The sequence below is a fragment of the Kogia breviceps genome, chromosome 4 (genome assembly GCF_026419965.1).
Source record: "Kogia breviceps isolate mKogBre1 chromosome 4, mKogBre1 haplotype 1, whole genome shotgun sequence".
NCBI lineage: Eukaryota > Metazoa > Chordata > Mammalia > Artiodactyla > Physeteridae > Kogia > Kogia breviceps.
Window position 1 is genome coordinate 148,715,109 of NC_081313.1, and position 17,565 is coordinate 148,732,673.

Consider the following 17,565-nt stretch of genomic DNA (forward strand, 5'->3'; position numbering starts at 1 on the left):
ACGTATCGCAAAAAAAAAAAAAAGAAATCTTTTCTTGCTTTTCTACCAAATGCTAGCTGCTGTTGTCTTTGCTTCTACTTTTTCTGCCTAGATCTCATATTCAGAGCCGCCTGTGGGTTTAATTATATGCAAATTGCAGGTTATTGCTTATAGAGACACACAGCATGGAGGGTGGGTGGGGCCCTCTAGGTGCTGAATTCTGATCCTTTGCAAGATGACAGCAGTGGGGTCTTCTGGTTTCTTTCCTTATATGGTTATTCTCATAAAGCGATAAAAGTGACTTACTATATGTTTATGTAGCAAGGTCTGTTTTTAATACCATGTAGTTTATATCTCTATGCATTTATATCTCTGTGCCTTTATATTTCTAATAATACGGTTCTTGTTGGTATATGTTGAGACTTTGAGAATTTGTCAGGATCCTTGGCCTTGTGCATTAGAGTGTTACGTTCTCAACAGTTGTGTGCCTCCCCTTGCCCCTCCCCTCTTGCGTTTTAAGCTGCTTCACCAGATTTGGAAGCTCCCTGATTCGCCTTTACTTTCCTTTCAGTGGGTAGAGGACGGTTGGTTGTTTGGTTGGTTCTTCGTTTTTCAGCTATGCTGTTAAACTAAAAATCTCTGTTAAATTCCCTTACTGTTTGTTCACGTGATTGTTCTCTTTCTGGTGTTTGACCAGCGATGCTGTGAGTTCGGGAAGATCTTTGCTGAGGCGTCTTTTACCCTCTTGTTCATCCATTGTCAGTGTTTTATGTTGACCGTGTGAAGGACATTAAAGTCCTAAAACATCTAAACCTTAGTCAGTGAATTTCTTTACATGCTTTTTAGACAGATTGTTCCTTTACGAACTTCATGTTGGGAAAACTTGAGTCTAAAAATAGTGTCTGTGAAGGGTATTTTGTTCAGAAAGGTGTAAGACTTGAATCCTGTCCATCCATGTTTTTAAAGATTCAGCATACTGGTAGCTTTCCGTTGGCTTTTGGAATGGACATTGTCCACAAACCACCTTACAACACAGCTCACGGTATAAAGTTGTATGAACTTTGTCCCACTTAGGCTGGAAACATGCCGCTAGGACAGTTTTGAGCTATCTTCGTGTTTCGTTGTATTGTGTAATGAGGACTATACTAATCTTTCGTCCGAGCTCTGCACCAATTGGTTGGGTTAGTTGGGTTTCCTGCTTAGGGCTCAACCTTGCCAGTCTTGGTTCTCTCATCTCTAAAAAGGAGGATTGAAATAACTCCCTGACTTATCTCGGGGATGTTTGAAAGCTGAAAACAAGGGCTCAGTGCAGGATGTGACTGTTTAAACACAGTAAATGTTTCAACAGCAAAAGCCGGACAGTCCATGGACGCCATCCAAGTGTTCACATATAATAGTGCTCAGAGTCTATTTTGCCTCCTTCCTCATCCATTCATCTGATGGTCACAAGTCCCTGTGGTTTGTACCGGCCCCAAGTCTCTTGAATCTCCGCTTATTTCCATTCCCCTTGCCACAGCCAGCTCTGTCAGTGCTCCGCGGATCATGTCAGCAGCCTCCTCTGCCCCTCCCTGCCCCGACCAGCACAGCCCGTTGGACGGTCACTTCCCCTTCGTGCTCCTCCTTGGTGCGTAAAAAAGCCCAGACTTCTGAGCCTAACAGTCACAGCTTTGTGGTGTCTGGTCTGGCTTCTTCTTTCTTGTGTTTCTGGTTCTTGGAATGTGGCATGCATATATGCCCATGCTACGTCGGGTAAGCCTGGAGATCCTGTCCCGGCTCAGCAAGACTGACGTTCCTTCAAGACACCTGCCAACCTCCTGCCCTTGTTTGTGTCTCCTGCATTGGAAGGATGCTCTTTTCCTTTGTTCTTATAAGCGTGACCCGTTTATCTCATCACAGCCCCTTCATTCTGTGTTTTCCTGTGCCGAGGGTGTCTGCTTACGTGCCTTCCCCATCAGAGCAAGGACTAAGCCCTGTTTCTCCACCTCCATCACCTGGCACCCTGCCTTGCGCTTAGAAGGTGCTCAACTTCTGTCTGTTTAATGAATGGAAAGGCAGGGCTTCCTGAATTTCACAAACAGCCTGCAGTAAAGGCAGAGGTACAATCTCACATACATGGATGTTTTAATTTTTCAAAAGCTTACTATGTAATTTCATTTTTTACTAAAATTTAAAATCTTGGAGGGCTCCCAGACTCTTCTTTACATATGTGCGAAAGTGTTTGGAAAACGGTGAGCCACTGCATTCACACCCGGACAAAGGATAGTCACTGTTGTCTGGAGCACGGATAGCTGGGAGGTACTCATGGAGTGAAAACCTTGACCTTTGTATGTCTCAAGTGAGTGAACGGACGCCAGTCTGCTGACCACGTGGAGAGAGGGGAAGGGGAGATAAGGATGCAGGCCCCAGGTCAACAGGCTGTGGGAGCCACAACTGGCCAGTCTTTAAGATGAATAGCAAAGTGGACAGACAGGTGTCTTTCCGGCCTTGGGAGATCTGTGTCAGCCTTGGTGGCCTCACGTTCCTTTAGAGCCTCCGCAGTGTCCTCCTCCTTCTCCCAAACTGCTTTTGACTATTTTTGTCTTTCACAATGTGACAGCACATAATCATGTTCCTACCACCGAAGTGAGAAAGAACAGATTTGCTCCCACGTTGCTTATGTTTACCTCCACACACCGCTTCATCCCCAGCACTGTGGCTCTGTTCTTTGCCTGCACAAGAAACAAAATTGTTCTGTTCCGTGCTAGTCTATGTTTACCTAAACATCTAATGCTGTCTCGTCACAACTTAGCAGATGCTGGAAGGTTTGGCAAGCCCTTAGGTGAACTATGTGATGTAACAAATAATTAGTCCCTTTTTTCCCCTTTAGAGCTTAAGGAGCCGCTGAGACCCCGTAAAATGGACAAGACCCATTGATAGATGTCTAGCTCTGCCTAAGTCCCTTGCAGGTCTGGCCTTGTATCACTCTGGGATTAATGTTTGTTGTATCGTGTTCTTTGGAAGGAAAATAAAATGAGGAAGAATTTTCTCACATTTGATCCGAATGAACAGAACTAAAAAGTGAAATACTACTGCATCTGAGAAGAAGTCAATCACTTTAATTGCAAAGAAGATTCCCTGCCTCTGTTAGAAATTGCGCTCTTGATAATTTAGAATCAGAATCCATGACAGTTTGTGATGAATTGGCTCCTTTTGGGCTAAAGAAGGTAAGAAGTTCTAATTACCCCTGGATTATTCCAGAGTGGGTAAAAAAAAGTAAAAAGTAAAACTAACAAAAAACATTTCCTATTATAAATAACAATGGAATTTAGTATGCTATTACACCTTCAGACCTACTGTAGGACATGCTGTTCTTTGCTGTTCCACTTGAGGCAGGATTCACAGTTTTTCTAACGGGTACAGATCACTATGCCTGATACTGTGAGCAAATGCTATACTTGAGCTCCATTCTTGTCTCTCTCAGGCTTTGTTTGGTATTGTGTAACATGTAAATACATACTGTCAACCTCCAGCATGATACCAGGCACATAATAGAAACCCAATAAATGTTTCACTGTGAGTGGAGTATAAGTTGATAGAATATTTTCGAAGGTTGATTAGGCAGATTAGATTGATTGAAAATCTTTCAATATATATATATTTTTTGGTGGTACGCGGGCGTCTCATTGTTGTGGCCTCTCCCGTCGCGGAGCACAGGCTCTGGACGCGCAGGCTCAGAGGCCATGGCTCACGGGTCTAGCTGCTCCGCGGTATGTGGGATCTTCCCAGACAGGGGCACGAACCCATGTCCCCTGCATCGGCAGGCGGACTCTGAACCACTGTGCCAGGGAAGTCCCTGAAAACAGGGAAGTCCCTGAAATATTTCAATATTTTAAGTTTTCATCTCTTTCATTCCAGAAATTCTTTGTCTAGAAATTTATATATAGCTATATACATTTATAAAGAGGTTCACATTGCAGCCTTTCTGTAACAGAGAAAAAAACGAAAAAAACCCCGAACTGAAAACAACTAAAAGTCCATCAGTATTGCACTGGCCATGTAAATTATGTAATGTGACGCAGCTATTAAACAGAAGAGAATGGATGTACGCACAAATTGGGAAAATCACTATCCAAGAGAGATTGTAGACTAGGTATAGTATGCTGCTCTTCTATAAAATACAGGCTATCCATTACGTAGAAATATTTACATACAAGATACAACAAGTGTGAACGTAAGCACTTGGGAAATATCTGAAAGAACCACACAAGAAACTGGGAGAGTGGAACAACTTTCCATGTCCTTTATCATGGGAATTCGGAAGGGTACACACACGAACTAATGGGCCTCTGCTGCCATCGTCCGGTTAAGGCCGGAATTGCAGGCGTCCGAGTCCTCTTTACTAATCAAGCGTCTGAGTCGGCCGGCGTGATGACGTCATCTCGACGGACGGTGGCGCATGCGCAGTAGAAGGAGGTCCGCGAGGTACGCGGGCTTCAACCTAGTCGCCTGTGGTTCGGTTCCTTGTGCTGACACTGGGGGCGCCGGGTTGACGACTTAGGCACTCTTGGTGTTGGGTGGGCGGCATGTTGAGGGTCACATGAGCCAGTGGCATCATGCCCGAGGGCGCTGGGGTCAGGTTCGCGGCTTTTCCGGATGTTCGTCGGCCAAGAGGAAAGAACGCACATCCCGGAAAGGTAATACACTTGGCCCCTGGGCGTTGCGGGTGGAGCTCAGAGCCCCTGGGCCTGGGCTTTGTCTTTTCTCTCTCCTGTCACTGTTGCCCCGCGCGCTGCCCCGTCCGCGCTGTGCTAGAGGATATTGGTCGTCTCCCGGCTCAGTTCACAGTAGCTGAAAGCGACGGTGTGTGATGTTCTGATTTCCCCCCATCGTTTTAAAAGGGAGGCTCTGGCCATTGCTCCTCGGGTAACATGCAGAGGGACTGCTTTTGAAGATGGGACTGTCAGTGTTAGGGACACTCCTTAATTACCAAAATAGAATCCCCTTCAATTCCTCAAGCTGTGTTGTTTTGGCACAGAAAATGTGAGTAAGAGGAACTGGAAGTAAGTTTGAGTGAAAAAACGCACCGGTACCGCCGAATTTTCCATCGAAACAGTTGATCTGTGTTGTCTCTAGGAATTATAAAGGGCGTACTGTTGCTTCCTAACCGGTGTCATTTGAGAGATCTACCTCTGTACGTTCAAATGATTAATTTGGAGACTTTGCTCATGTGTGCAGTAAACCCTTTAATTCCCTAAGACCTTCCTTTCCTCCATGTCATACCCCATAAAGCCCGCTTCAGTTTATCTCCTGAATTTCTTTTGAATCTGTCAACTCTTCCTCAACATCTAATACTGAACTTGCCTGTCGGTTGCAATTAGGTCCTAACTAGCGTCCATATTTCTTGTTTCCTTCCAGTCCATTCTTCACACAAGAAACCTTAACAGCAAGTTGGAGCATTGCTCATAACCATCGCTCCAAAACATTGTTTTGAGAATAGAAAACCAACTGTTGGCCTTCAAGTCTCTGCGTGGTCTAGAATCCTCTCTGCTTCTCTAGCCCCATCTTGTGCCACTTTTGTCCTCACTTTCTATGCTTCAGACACACTGAATTAACCTTAGTTCTAACTCATCTTACAGAAGTCAGTTCAGATATTAGTTTTCACTGTGAATCCTAGCCTTAAGGAATTTTGTTATCAGGTTTTGTATGAGGACTAAAAATAAACTGGGAAGTGGAAGAATTGAGTTTAAACTATTTCAGTCAACACGCGTGTATTCCTGATACCTTAGTAGTCAACATCGGGCTAGGTTTTATCAGGGATACAGAAGTTCTGGGCGTCTCTGGTTTTAGATATCCCTCATTTGTTGAGACCTTTGCATTGTTTAGTTGCCTTTTATCTGTTGTCAAGACGGGAAAACAGGAACAAGGGAAGTATAGGTTATTACTGGGGGGGGGGTTGAATAAGTGGAGCAGCAAAATGCAAAGCAGAAAGAGGAGAGAGACCTAGTATAGAGGGATATGATTTCCATTTTCAAGGAGCGTTTATCCTATGCAGGGAGACAGCCTAAGATAAAATTTGCCTAACAAACAATATATTATTAGGTGGAAAGAGTATCTCCCAGTGGGACAGCGGATGCCTGGGACTCGTTGCATTGCTTTCAAAGTTCCTTTAAAAAAGGTAAGTGAAAGTTAATACCGTATGCTTCCAGAAATCTGAATTCACCATATAGAGCCCTGGCTCTCAACCCTGTCGTAGTCCATTTTCCCTTTTTATAGCAAATACTTTTTAATACCTCCTTTACTATCCAGAAATGGAATTCATAGATAAATACAGCCTACTTTTGTATTTAGTGTAAATAAAAACCTAATGGAATGCCCTAACTATAAATAAAGAAGAAAATACTTTATAAGAAAGTAATGTGTATCTCAGTATGTAAATGTTTGGGGATGACTATACTAGAAATAAAGAAATAGTCAGTTACTTGTACTATGAATGCAATAAACTATGGACTTTGATTGATAATGATGTGTCTGTGTTGGTTCACGAATTCTAAGAAATGAAGCACACTGGTATGGCACGTCGATAATGGGGAAGGCTGTGTGGGGTGAAGGAGAGAGGGTATAAGTGGGAACTGTGTACTTTTTACTCAGTTTTGCTGTGAATCTCAAACTGCTCTAAAAGTAGTCTACTAATTTAAAAAGAAAAGTGTGTCGCTGGCACTTGAATAACCAAACAGATCAATGGAACATAGTACATAAATAAGGCAAATACGTAACAGAATATTTAGCAGTGAAAGCCATCCTTCATATAGGTAGATATTCAGGAAGTATTTATGTGTCTATTTACAGGCACTCTGCTTGGAGCTGGCGATACAGTGGTAGGCAAAATTGATGTGGTCCCTGCCTTCTGGGAGTTTACAGTCTGGTTAGGAGACCAACATGAAATAAACAAACATAGAAGTAAATGTCTAGAAGTGGGCTTATTTTCTTTTGTCTAATCTCTCTAGGGGAAAGGATTGAAATACCGCTTGTAAATTCCAGAGCAGGAAACTTTACTTTGAATCTCATTTGTTAGCATCACAGGGTTTGAATAAATGGATAATATAATAAAGGATTTTAAACACATGTTCTTTCTTACTTTATTCTTTCTGACAGAGTTTTGAAAAGAATCTTGCTCCAGAAGAATGTTTTTCTCCCTTGGATCTTTTTTTAACAAACTCCAAGAATAGAATGAAGAACTTGGGCTGACTTAACATATACTCGCCGCTATTATAAGCCAGAGGTAAATGGAACCCGTAATTGAAAATGACCTTCTTTCTGATACTGTAATAATTCATAGTATTTCAGTGCTTATCATCTTATGGTAAGGTGAATTCTGGCCTTCTTTCATGGGTTCAAAAAGGGAAGCTAGTGGTTTCTTAAATACACATTTCTAATTCCTGTTTCAAAATGAGATGAAAGATATGAATTGAACTGTAGTATTTGGCAGTACGCTCTAGATATGCTTAAGAATTTCTATAAGCTTCCATGTTCTATATTTTGAAAATGAAGTAAACTTTTAGTAAGAATAGTAGTAGCCTGAAAGGAAAGAATGGTATGTCCATTATGGCTTTAGCACTTTCTTTCAGCAGTTCCCTGAGCATGTTTAAGCATCATGGTAAAAGACAATTGTTCTCTAACTTTTATGCTTTCTTTTCCTAATACCTTCTGATATCGTACAGAAACCCATATATTCTCTTGGCCCATGTAGGACATGCCAGTGCAAAGGAATTATCCTTCTTCTGACCTGTTCCATGGCCTTGGGAGAGAGTAACACTTAATGTTTGTTAATATTTGTATAGCAGTTTGCCATTTAGAAAGTTGTTTCATATCCATAGACTTAGCTAATCTTCACAAGAATCCTTTGCTGTTGAAGTGGAAGTAGTCCTGATATCTCCTACTGAGTGCTTACTCTGCACTAAGCTCAGAGGATAGACAACTACAATTACTAATTTTGCAGACGATGAAACGGACTCTTGGAAAAGGAAGAATTGAAATTTCAACTCAGTTATTCCTCTTTTTTTATTGTGGTAAAATATACGTAAATCCTATTTTTTTTAACCATTTATAAATATGCAGTTCAGTGGCATTAAGTACAGTCACAGTGTTGTGTAACCATCACCACTGTGTATAACCAAAACTTTTACATCATCCTCAACAAAAACTCTGTAACCATCAAACAGTAACCACCCCATTTTCCCTCCCACCAGCCTTTAGTAACCTCTATTCTGTTTTCTGTCTCTGTGAATTTGCCTATTCTAGGTACCTCATGTAAGTGGAATCTACAATATTTCTCCTTCTTTGTCTGGCTTATTTCACTAAACCTAGTGTTTTCAAGGTTTATCCATGTTATAGCATGGAACAAAATGCCATTCCTTTTGGGGCTTAATAAATCCCACTGTGTATATAACGTAGTTTGTTATTCATTGGTTGATTGACACTTGGGTTGTTTCCACCTTGTAGCTGTTGTGAATCATGCTGCTGTGATCATTGGTGTACAAATATTTGTTCAAATCCCTGCTTTCAGTTCTCTTAGATGTGCAGTGTAGGTAGTAGCAGAGTTGTTGGATCATATGGTAGCTGTACATTTAACCTTTGAGAAACTGCCAAACCTTTCTACAGTGTCGTCTTGTTTTTAAACAATTATCACAAATTTTAAACATATACGAAAGTACACAAAATACTTTGAGTGTTCCTTGTATACGCATGAACTCATCCAGCTTCAATATTTACCAACTGATGGCTGTCACATTTTATCTATATCCCCACCTGTTTCACCTTATTCCATAGTATCTTGAAGCAGCTCCGAGACAACATGTAAATACACCTATACGTTTTTGGTATGTATATTTAAAATATAGGAAAACACAGACCTACTAGAGCATGGACTTGAGGATCTGGGGAGGGGGAAGGGTAAGCTGTGACGATGTGAGAGAGTGGCAGGGACATATACACACTACCAAATGTAAATTAGATAGCTAGTGGGAAGCTGCAGCATAGCACAGGGAGTTCACCTCTGTGCTTTGTGACCACCTAGAGGGGTGGGATAGGGAGGGTGGGAGGGAGGGTGACACAAGAGGGAAGAGTTATGGGAACATATGTATATGTATAACTGATTCACTTTGTTGTAAAGGAGAAACTAACAGCCTATTGTAAAACAGTTATACTCAAATAAAGATGTTAAAAAAATATAGGACTTGTATTCCTTAATATAATTTTTTAGTATTAAATACCCAGTGAGTGCTCAAATTTGCAGTTGTCTCCTAAATGTCACAAAAAAATGTTTTTAAGAATTTTGAATTAGATCCAAATAAGGTCCACACTTTGCCGTTGATTGTTAGGTCTCTGAGGTCTTAGTTAATCTAGAGGTTCTCCCTCCATGTCTCTCTCACTATTTTTTTTCCTCCTTGAATTTTATTTGTAAAGAAACCAGGTAATTTGTCCCATCTAGATTTTGATGATTACACTCCATGTGTTGTTAACATAACCTTCCATCCCTTTATTTCCTGTAAATTGGTCGTTGATCAGAATGAAGCTTGCATGTTTTGTTTTGGCAAGACAGTTTCATAGGTGATGATGTGTTCTTCCATGGAGACATATAATTGTCTCTTTCTGTGATATTAGCAGTCACTGATGACTCATACCTCCATCCATTAATTCAGTTGAGGCTTCAAAAACTGGTGAATTCTGTTGTTCTTTTTTCACTTATTAGCTGGGTATATTTCTATCAGGAGAAGATTCCGTTCATTAACTACTTGGTTGCCCAGTTGTAGAGGCATGATTCTCTTCTTTTTTTTTTTCCGGTACGTGGGCCTCTCACTTGTGGTCCCTCCCGTTGTGGAGCACAGGCTCCGGACACGCAGGCTCAGCGGCCATGGCTCACGGGCCTAGCCGCTCCGCGGCATGTGGGATCTCCCCGGACAGGGGCACGAACCCGTGTCCCCTGCATCAGCAGGCGGACTCTCAACCACTGCACCGCCAGGGAAGCCCTCTTCTTTTATTTAACAGTTTTCAAAATAATTGATTCACTAATATCCTCCAGTGGTGACCAGTTTTTTAAAATTTATTTATTCATATCACTGTAGACTCCATTACAGTTATTATTCTAATGGAGGTCCTATCTTTGGCCAGTTGGAGCTTCTCAGTGACTCCTGAGTCTTTTGATATGACATCAGTTGTTTGTAGACTTTTTCAGTGGTCAGAGCTGGGAGATATGTATGTTTGTTTTAAATATAAAATATGTCATAGGTTCATACTGCTACTTTCCATTTAACTTCAGAACTACAGAATTCTCACTTATCCTTTTCTGTCTTCTATTGATAGTCTTCTTCCTCCCACCCCGAGAATACCAGTTCTCAACAATGCCTGAAATTTGCTCTATTTCCTAATTTGAATCCAAGTTCTTCTGACTCTATTCTACTATTCTACTTAAATCACAGCCACTTTGTGGCCCTTGAAATGTAAGATAGAACATAAATGTAGGTAGAACTGTTTATATCCTTTTGAGTCACATGTGCATTCATTCACATAGATTTGCTTTTCCTTTTGCATGCCTAGTAACTGTCCATTCTGCAGTTTTAATGAAAATCAGGTGATACTTACTGGTTAAAGCAGCTTTGGAAAAAATGGCTCTCATCAGAATGACTGACATACTAAGTTTAATGTACTCTCCTGGTTTATATTCTGCCTTCTCTGATTAATTTTTTATTCTTTCCTGATGAATGAAGTAATACATATTTTCATGGTTTTGCCTTATAGGACTTAGCAGAAACTATTCGTTATTTAAGAATTTGTACAATTGGGCATCAGGTGCCAGATGATGAGACTATTTTTAAATTCCCATGTGCTGCTAATGGGTTTGTGAAAGAAAATAAAGATAATGGTGAGTTGTTTCTGTTTTTTTTTTCCTTTACCTGAACTTTGGTATGCATTTTGAGTGGGGTTGGGGATTTTTAAAATTTTTAATAGTTCTGACATTAGGCCTGTTGTGTTTGGTAACATTAAGGTGGAAATGTCTGATGGTGCTGATAGGGTATGGTGTTTTTCCTGCTTATGGTCACAAACAATTTCGTTTAGTTTGGAAAGTGATTTTTGTGAGAAATATGAACTCAAGTAGCTTACTTACCTCTTTTAAAAAAATTTGAATGGAAAATACATAAAAAGATAAAAATGTTCTTTTGTGCTATTTATTGGTTGAGATGTGGAAGAAAAGGTTAAGCCTCTCAGGTTCTTAGCGTATATAAAAGAGAAAAGAAAAAGCAAACGTTCAGAGTGGGACACATCCCTAGAAGCAAAACAAAAGAGAGTGGACCAGAAGAGTGGCTTCGTTATCATATTTGTTTAAGATATTTTTGCTGCTTTTACCCTTTGGGTGCAAGTGAGGGAGAACACTGCCACCTCTTGTACGTATCTTCAGACAGGAAGAGCTGCAAAGGCTGGTGTTTTCTTGTTTCTGCTTTAAGATCTACTCTGTTGTTAGTAGGTCTTAATAGCGTCTGAATTGTAAGGATCCGCCTGCCTTTTTCTAGCATCTAACTGTCAGAAGGAACATGGTATTTGCCGTGTTTTCAGACTGAGGAACCTTTCGTCTGTGGAACACCAGTGACCCACAGGAGAAGGTGTTCATCTTGTCCTCTTTCTAAATTTAGCCTGAGGAGTGTGCACTTTATTAAATAAACCTGACAGACAGTACATATTCCATGTATATATAAAATGATGCACCTATATACATAAAACAGGGAGTAGGGGAGAAGGAATAGAGATGGAGCTGGGAAGATAGGGGATAGGAGGTGAGAGAGAGAAGGAGAGACTGGAATTTCAAGATAAATTTTCATTCTATAACCTGGATGCTTAATGCAGGTACTAGCTCTTAAACATCTTAAGACCTATACACAGATCTTCCCTGTACTTTAGCTTTAAAACTTGAGATGCTTGTCCTTGCCCGTGATAAGCAGGGTGTGTACAAAGGAGGCAAATGATCTGATTTGTTTAAACTGTAGTCACAGAAATGTTACCCCTTAAGATGTTAGGGTGCAGCTGCCGGCCTTCTTACTTCCTCTAGGCTCCTTTGTGTGTGTTCTGTCTGTTCCGCGTGGGCTAGAAGATCCTTACAAGTGCATGAGAACACATTTGTAAACCTTGATTGTTCACATGTTATACCAAGTGTAGTCCATTGCATATGCTGACTCGTGTGTGGGTGTTGTGCATGCAGTGGGCTAACTTCACCATGCTCTCTGCCATTGCAGTCTCAGGACCTTAGTTATGATCCGTTGGTGGTTTCCTCTGCTCTAAGCCCCTCCCACAGATGCCAGGCTCACTGATAATAAGGAGGAGACTCTACTATCCACTCCCTAGTTTGTTTGAGACTCCGAAAATAAATTGTTTTAGTAAACACCGAGAGGCTTATAGGTTTGTTGTTAGGGCACAGGGATACAGAGGTGACTAGAAGTCTTTGTTCAGTAGCAATTTACAGTTATCTAGGAAGGTACACATGTAGTGACTATAAGTGGGTTACTTATAATAAAAGAATCAAGTGCAGCAGGAATATAGAGGAAAAATTGAGGAAGGCCTGACAGAGGGGACATCATTTGAGCTGGGTTTGGGGGAAGAGGATTTTGCCGGCATGAGGAAAGGACAACCCAGGTATTGGGAACAGGTACAAAAGGCACAGGGCTTGAACTTGTGCTCTGGAGGGGCAGCCTCTGGTGTGACTAGAGTGTAGTGCGAAAGGGCAAAGAGTTCATACATTCATTGTCAGCAAATATTTGTATAACACCTTCTAAGTTGAAGGCACTGTTCTAGGAAGTAGGAAAAGAACAAAGTTCTTGCCCTTACGTACTTTACGTTCTAGTCGGGGAGAGAGATAAATAAATAAGTAAATATATGGAGTGTCAAGTGGTGCTAATTCATTGGAAAATAACACAACATGATGAAGCGGTGAGGGAATGTGGTAGGTGATCAGGGACACCTGTTTTATAGACAGACTTATGGGTGTCCACTGTACCCATGGTTTAAACAGGACTGGCTACCTCATCTGCAGGTGAGTTGCCAACCCCAAGAGGCAGACCATGTTTAAATTGTTCTGTTTCCAATAGAAATGTAAGCTAATGTAAGCTGAATGCAAAAACTGAAGTCAGAGAAATGTATGAAGTGGAAGGCAATTTTGCGCCCTACTCAGAGGTTCCCATCAGTAATAATTTAGCACATATTGTTTCAGATATAAAAATGCAGATGTAATCATATACGATATTCCCTTGGTATCTGCAGGAGGATTGGTTTTAGGACTCCCCATGGATACCAAAATCCTTGGATGCTCAAGTCCTGTATGTAGAATGGTGTAGTATACTTGTCCTTCCATATCTGCAGGATATGGAACCGTTGGATATACAGAATTGACTGTACATTTGATTGAATGGTATAGTATTCAGTCATTTTGGTTTATGATTTAATATATGGTGGACATCTTCCTAGGAAAATATTTAGAGACGTCATTGTTATTTATTTATTATTATTTTTCCCTCCAAATTTGCTTTATGTAGTTGGATATAAATTAATGAACAAATATTTCAGCAAGATACATGTAACAATTTAATAGAACCAGATACTCTAATTCTTTCAGGTTTTCTCAAACTCATCATGGGGTCGTAAGAAAATTAACCAACATGCATACTACTACAGTTAAATGTCAAATCTTTAAGTGCTTATGACATACTAAATTCTTGTATAATGCACTTATGAAGAACCCTTCAAGAGACTTGTGTTTTGTATGTAGAAGTGTGTTAAGAGTCAAATATTCAACTCAATATAAAATAATCAGAAACACTTCTGATTTGTTAGGTTGAGATTGCTTCTCCTTGTAGTAATGAATGATTTTTTAGCTACTGTAGTATCACTGAGCTGAACAAATATGTCACCTTCGAGTACATAAGGAAAAATAAACACATGCTAAATGGGTAAAACATTACAACTCCATCTTTCCTAGACCATCTCTACTTCTAACACTTCAGAAGCTTAGAGATTCAGAGTGTTCTTACCTTAATTGCAAGAAAAATATAAAGGAGAAATTCCTTCTTTTTTGAGATCACAACTGTGAAGTTGTGATGATACAAATTCTGCATTTGTGTGCAAAAGGTGAAACACATTTATCTCAATTCTCCCTGCATAGAATTGTCAGTCAACTAGCAGGACTTTCCTTCCAAGAAACAGAGACTGAGATGTGTTGTATATGACTTCAGTAAGCTCAGCACTACAATAAGAAGACATGCAGTATCCTTTTGCTGTGGTTCAAGACAACAGGGAAGGAGGTCACAGGAAAGAATAAGTCAAAATTGTTACAACTGAGAAACTTTTCTCAGTTTAACCATGGTGCCTCTTTCATTTTTACATAAGCATGGTGGCATACTTCAAGCTCAATAAATCAGAATTCTTAATGTGGAAAATTTACCTTGACTTTTAATTATCACCATATTAACAACCAAAATGATTAGATGAAACACATAAGAAAGGGTACTGTTAAACCCGTTTCCTAGAGTTAGTTTCTGGACACATTAACTCATTTTTTTCATGAGAAGAGGGACAAAGAATCTCGGTTTGCTTACAAGCTAGGAGATCACTTTGAATTCTGCCTTTCTTAACTGCCCGTAGATATCGCACTTGTAACAGGTTATAAATAAACTGGTTTTCAAGCACAGAGCCAGCCCCAACAGTAAGAGAATACTATTTAAGAAGACCTAAGGCAATGAATTCCATTTCCAACGGAAAAAAAGAATCATATGGTCTTGGACAAACAATTCTGAATGGTTGACTTAACAGTTCCTTAGTAGTTCTTCCTTGCTCATAGAACTTTATGATTTTTTGAGGAGTGAAGCATTCAGCTTTAGTGGATAAATCCTTGTTAGGCTGAGACAATCATTATCCTATCCCTCTTTGCTATGAGTTGTCTTATGAATGGTCATATCAATCTGTTTTGGCAAATCAGTAATTAGGGGAAGGCTGTTATTGTTCTTATGAGAATGATATTTTTCTCTGAAAAAAAGATAAATAATATGCATTTGGAAAATGAGCATTTGGGCTCTTTTTCTGCTCACTCCTTGTTTTGTGAGAATATGATTCTTGGTTTTACAGCAGCCATTTTGTGACCCTGAGATGATCATATGCCAATAATGGCAAATGGTAGATTAGAAAGAACCAGCAAAGACAGAAAACAGTAACCTCAATAGTAACAACAATCACAGCCAAAGAACAATGGGACCTTAACTTGTGGAGTTCCTATAAAGTAAAAAATAAATGCTCTATATTTATTCTAAAAAAAAAGAACTATGCAAACAAGCATAAAACTAGTTTTTTTGTGCCAGTGTTGTAAAATGTAGCTTTAAATAAAACCTTGACCCAAATGCCAGTAACTTCAGAAGAGAATTTGGGTAGGGGGAAGAAGAAAGTTATCTTACTTAGGAAAAACAACCACTATCTTTATCCTAATCTTCGACACACAAGTGAAACATATGTAGCTGCTGTAACACCTTACACAATTCCTATGTACTGGAGCAATAACAAGATCTAAATACAATTATATTTTTAAACACTGGGTGAAGGCTTTACATAAAAATAGCATCCTACTTTTCCCCCTAAATTTCTAAAAGATCACATACTTTTCCCCAACATCTGCAGCCGTTCAGGAATTTTTAGGAAACTTTCACGCATGATCTTAATTCCCAATCCGTGGCTCCTTGGGCTCAACGACAAAAGATCAAAACCACCACAAATGATGGTTCACTTGAAGTCAGGTGAGAGACACTGGCTCAGTTAGTCTCGTAGGACAGAAGCAGTGCTGCATCAACTGTCTCCATGCAGGAGGGGCACGTGAAGGGTCTCATCAGCCAGTCACCTGTACATTCCAGGTGATCTGCATACACAGCAGTAATCAAATTGGGTTTGCATAAACAAAGTCTATCATACAGATCCCACACTCCCAGATCTTTTTAAAAAAATATTTGTTTTATTTAATTAATTAATTTATTGGTTTGCACCGTGTCTTACTTGCAGCCGGTGGGCTCCTTAGTTGTGGCATGCAAACTCTTAGTTGCGGCATGCCAACTCTTAGTTGCGGCATGCCTGTGGGATCTAGTTCCCTGACCAGGGAATGAACCCGGGCCCCCTGCTTGGGAGTGTGGAGTCTTTACCCCCTGCACCACCAGGGAAGTCCCCCGGATCCTTTCTTTTGATCCATTTCTTCCAGGGTCATAAACTCCTTCAGGCTGATGCCGTATGAGGCCTATTCTTTGAGCTATCCTAATTTGTTCCTCTCAGCTGAGTGGCTAGGCATGGCTGGCTAGGTGTTGGATGATAGACCCAAACTGGAACTTGATCCAGATATGGCAGCAGCGGCTCCTGATCCAGCTCCGTCCCCTTGCCAAAGCTAGCCCAGTCAGACTGAGACTTGTGAGGCATGGAGATGTGATCCGAAATGGGGGAATTAAGGCAGTTCCCCATCTTCCAGGGCTTGAGTGTGTGATCTGTTGTGTGCTGTTTTGACAGTCTTCCAACCTCATTCTTTTAAAATAATTAATTAATTAATTAATTTTATTTATTTATTATTGAAATTTTAAAACTTATTTATTTTTCATACAGCAGGTTCTTATTAGTTAGCTATTTTATACATATTAGTGTATATATGTCAATCCCAATCGCCCATTTCATCTCACCACCACCGACCCCCGCCCTGCCCCACTTTCCCCCCTTGGTGTCCATACGTTTGTTCTCTACATCTGTGTCTCTTTTCTGCCTTGCAAACCGGTTAACCTGTACCATTTTTCTAGATTCCACATATATGCATTAATATACAATATTTGTTTTTCTCTTTCTGACTTACTTCACTCTGTATGACAGTCTCTAGGTCCATCCACGTCTCTACAAATGACCCAATTTCATTCTTTTTTTTTTTGTGATATGCGGGCCTCTCACTGTTGTGGCCTGTTCCATTGCGGAGCACAGGCTCCGCACGCACAGACTCAGCGGCCATGGCTCACAGGCCCAGCCGCTCTGTGCATCAGGGATCCTCCCAGACTGGGGCACGAACCCGTGTCCCCTGCATCGGCAGGCGGATTCTCAACCACTGCACCACCAGGGAAGCCCCAATTTCGTTCTTTTTTATCGCTGAGTAATATTCCATTGTGTATATGTACCACATCTTCTTTGTCCTTTCATCTGTCGATGGGCATTAGGTTGCTTGCATGACCTAGCTATTGTGAATAGTGCTGCAATGAAGATTGGGCTGCATATGTCTTTTTGAATTATGGTTTTCTCTGGGTATATGCCCAGTAGTGGGATTGCTGGATCATATGGTAATTCTATTTTTAGTTTTTAAGGAACCTCCATACTGTTCTCCATAGTGGCTGTATCAGTTTACATTCCCACCAGCAGTGCAAGAGGGTTCCCTTTCCTCACACCCTCACCAGCATTTGTTGTTTGTAGATTTTCTGATGATGCCCATTCTAACCGGTGTGAGGTGATACCTCATTGTATTTTTGATTTGCATTACTTTAATACTGAGTGATTTTGAGCAGCTATTCATGT

The 17,565-nt window shown here is 40.6% G+C and overlaps 4 pseudogenes; 1 reads left to right on the forward strand and 3 right to left on the reverse strand.

Moving 5' to 3' along the window:
* Positions 1–17,565, reverse strand: part of LOC131755467 (RNA/RNP complex-1-interacting phosphatase-like) — a 289,322-nt pseudogene that overhangs the window by 77,783 nt on the left and 193,974 nt on the right.
* Positions 1–17,565, reverse strand: part of LOC131755443 (UDP-N-acetylglucosamine--peptide N-acetylglucosaminyltransferase 110 kDa subunit pseudogene) — a 149,681-nt pseudogene that overhangs the window by 63,800 nt on the left and 68,316 nt on the right.
* The window catches only part of LOC131755521 (centrosomal protein of 78 kDa-like), a 74,743-nt pseudogene that overhangs the window by 24,022 nt on the left and 33,156 nt on the right, over positions 1–17,565 (forward strand).
* Positions 15,792–16,482, reverse strand: LOC131755500 (RING finger protein 11-like; annotated as a pseudogene).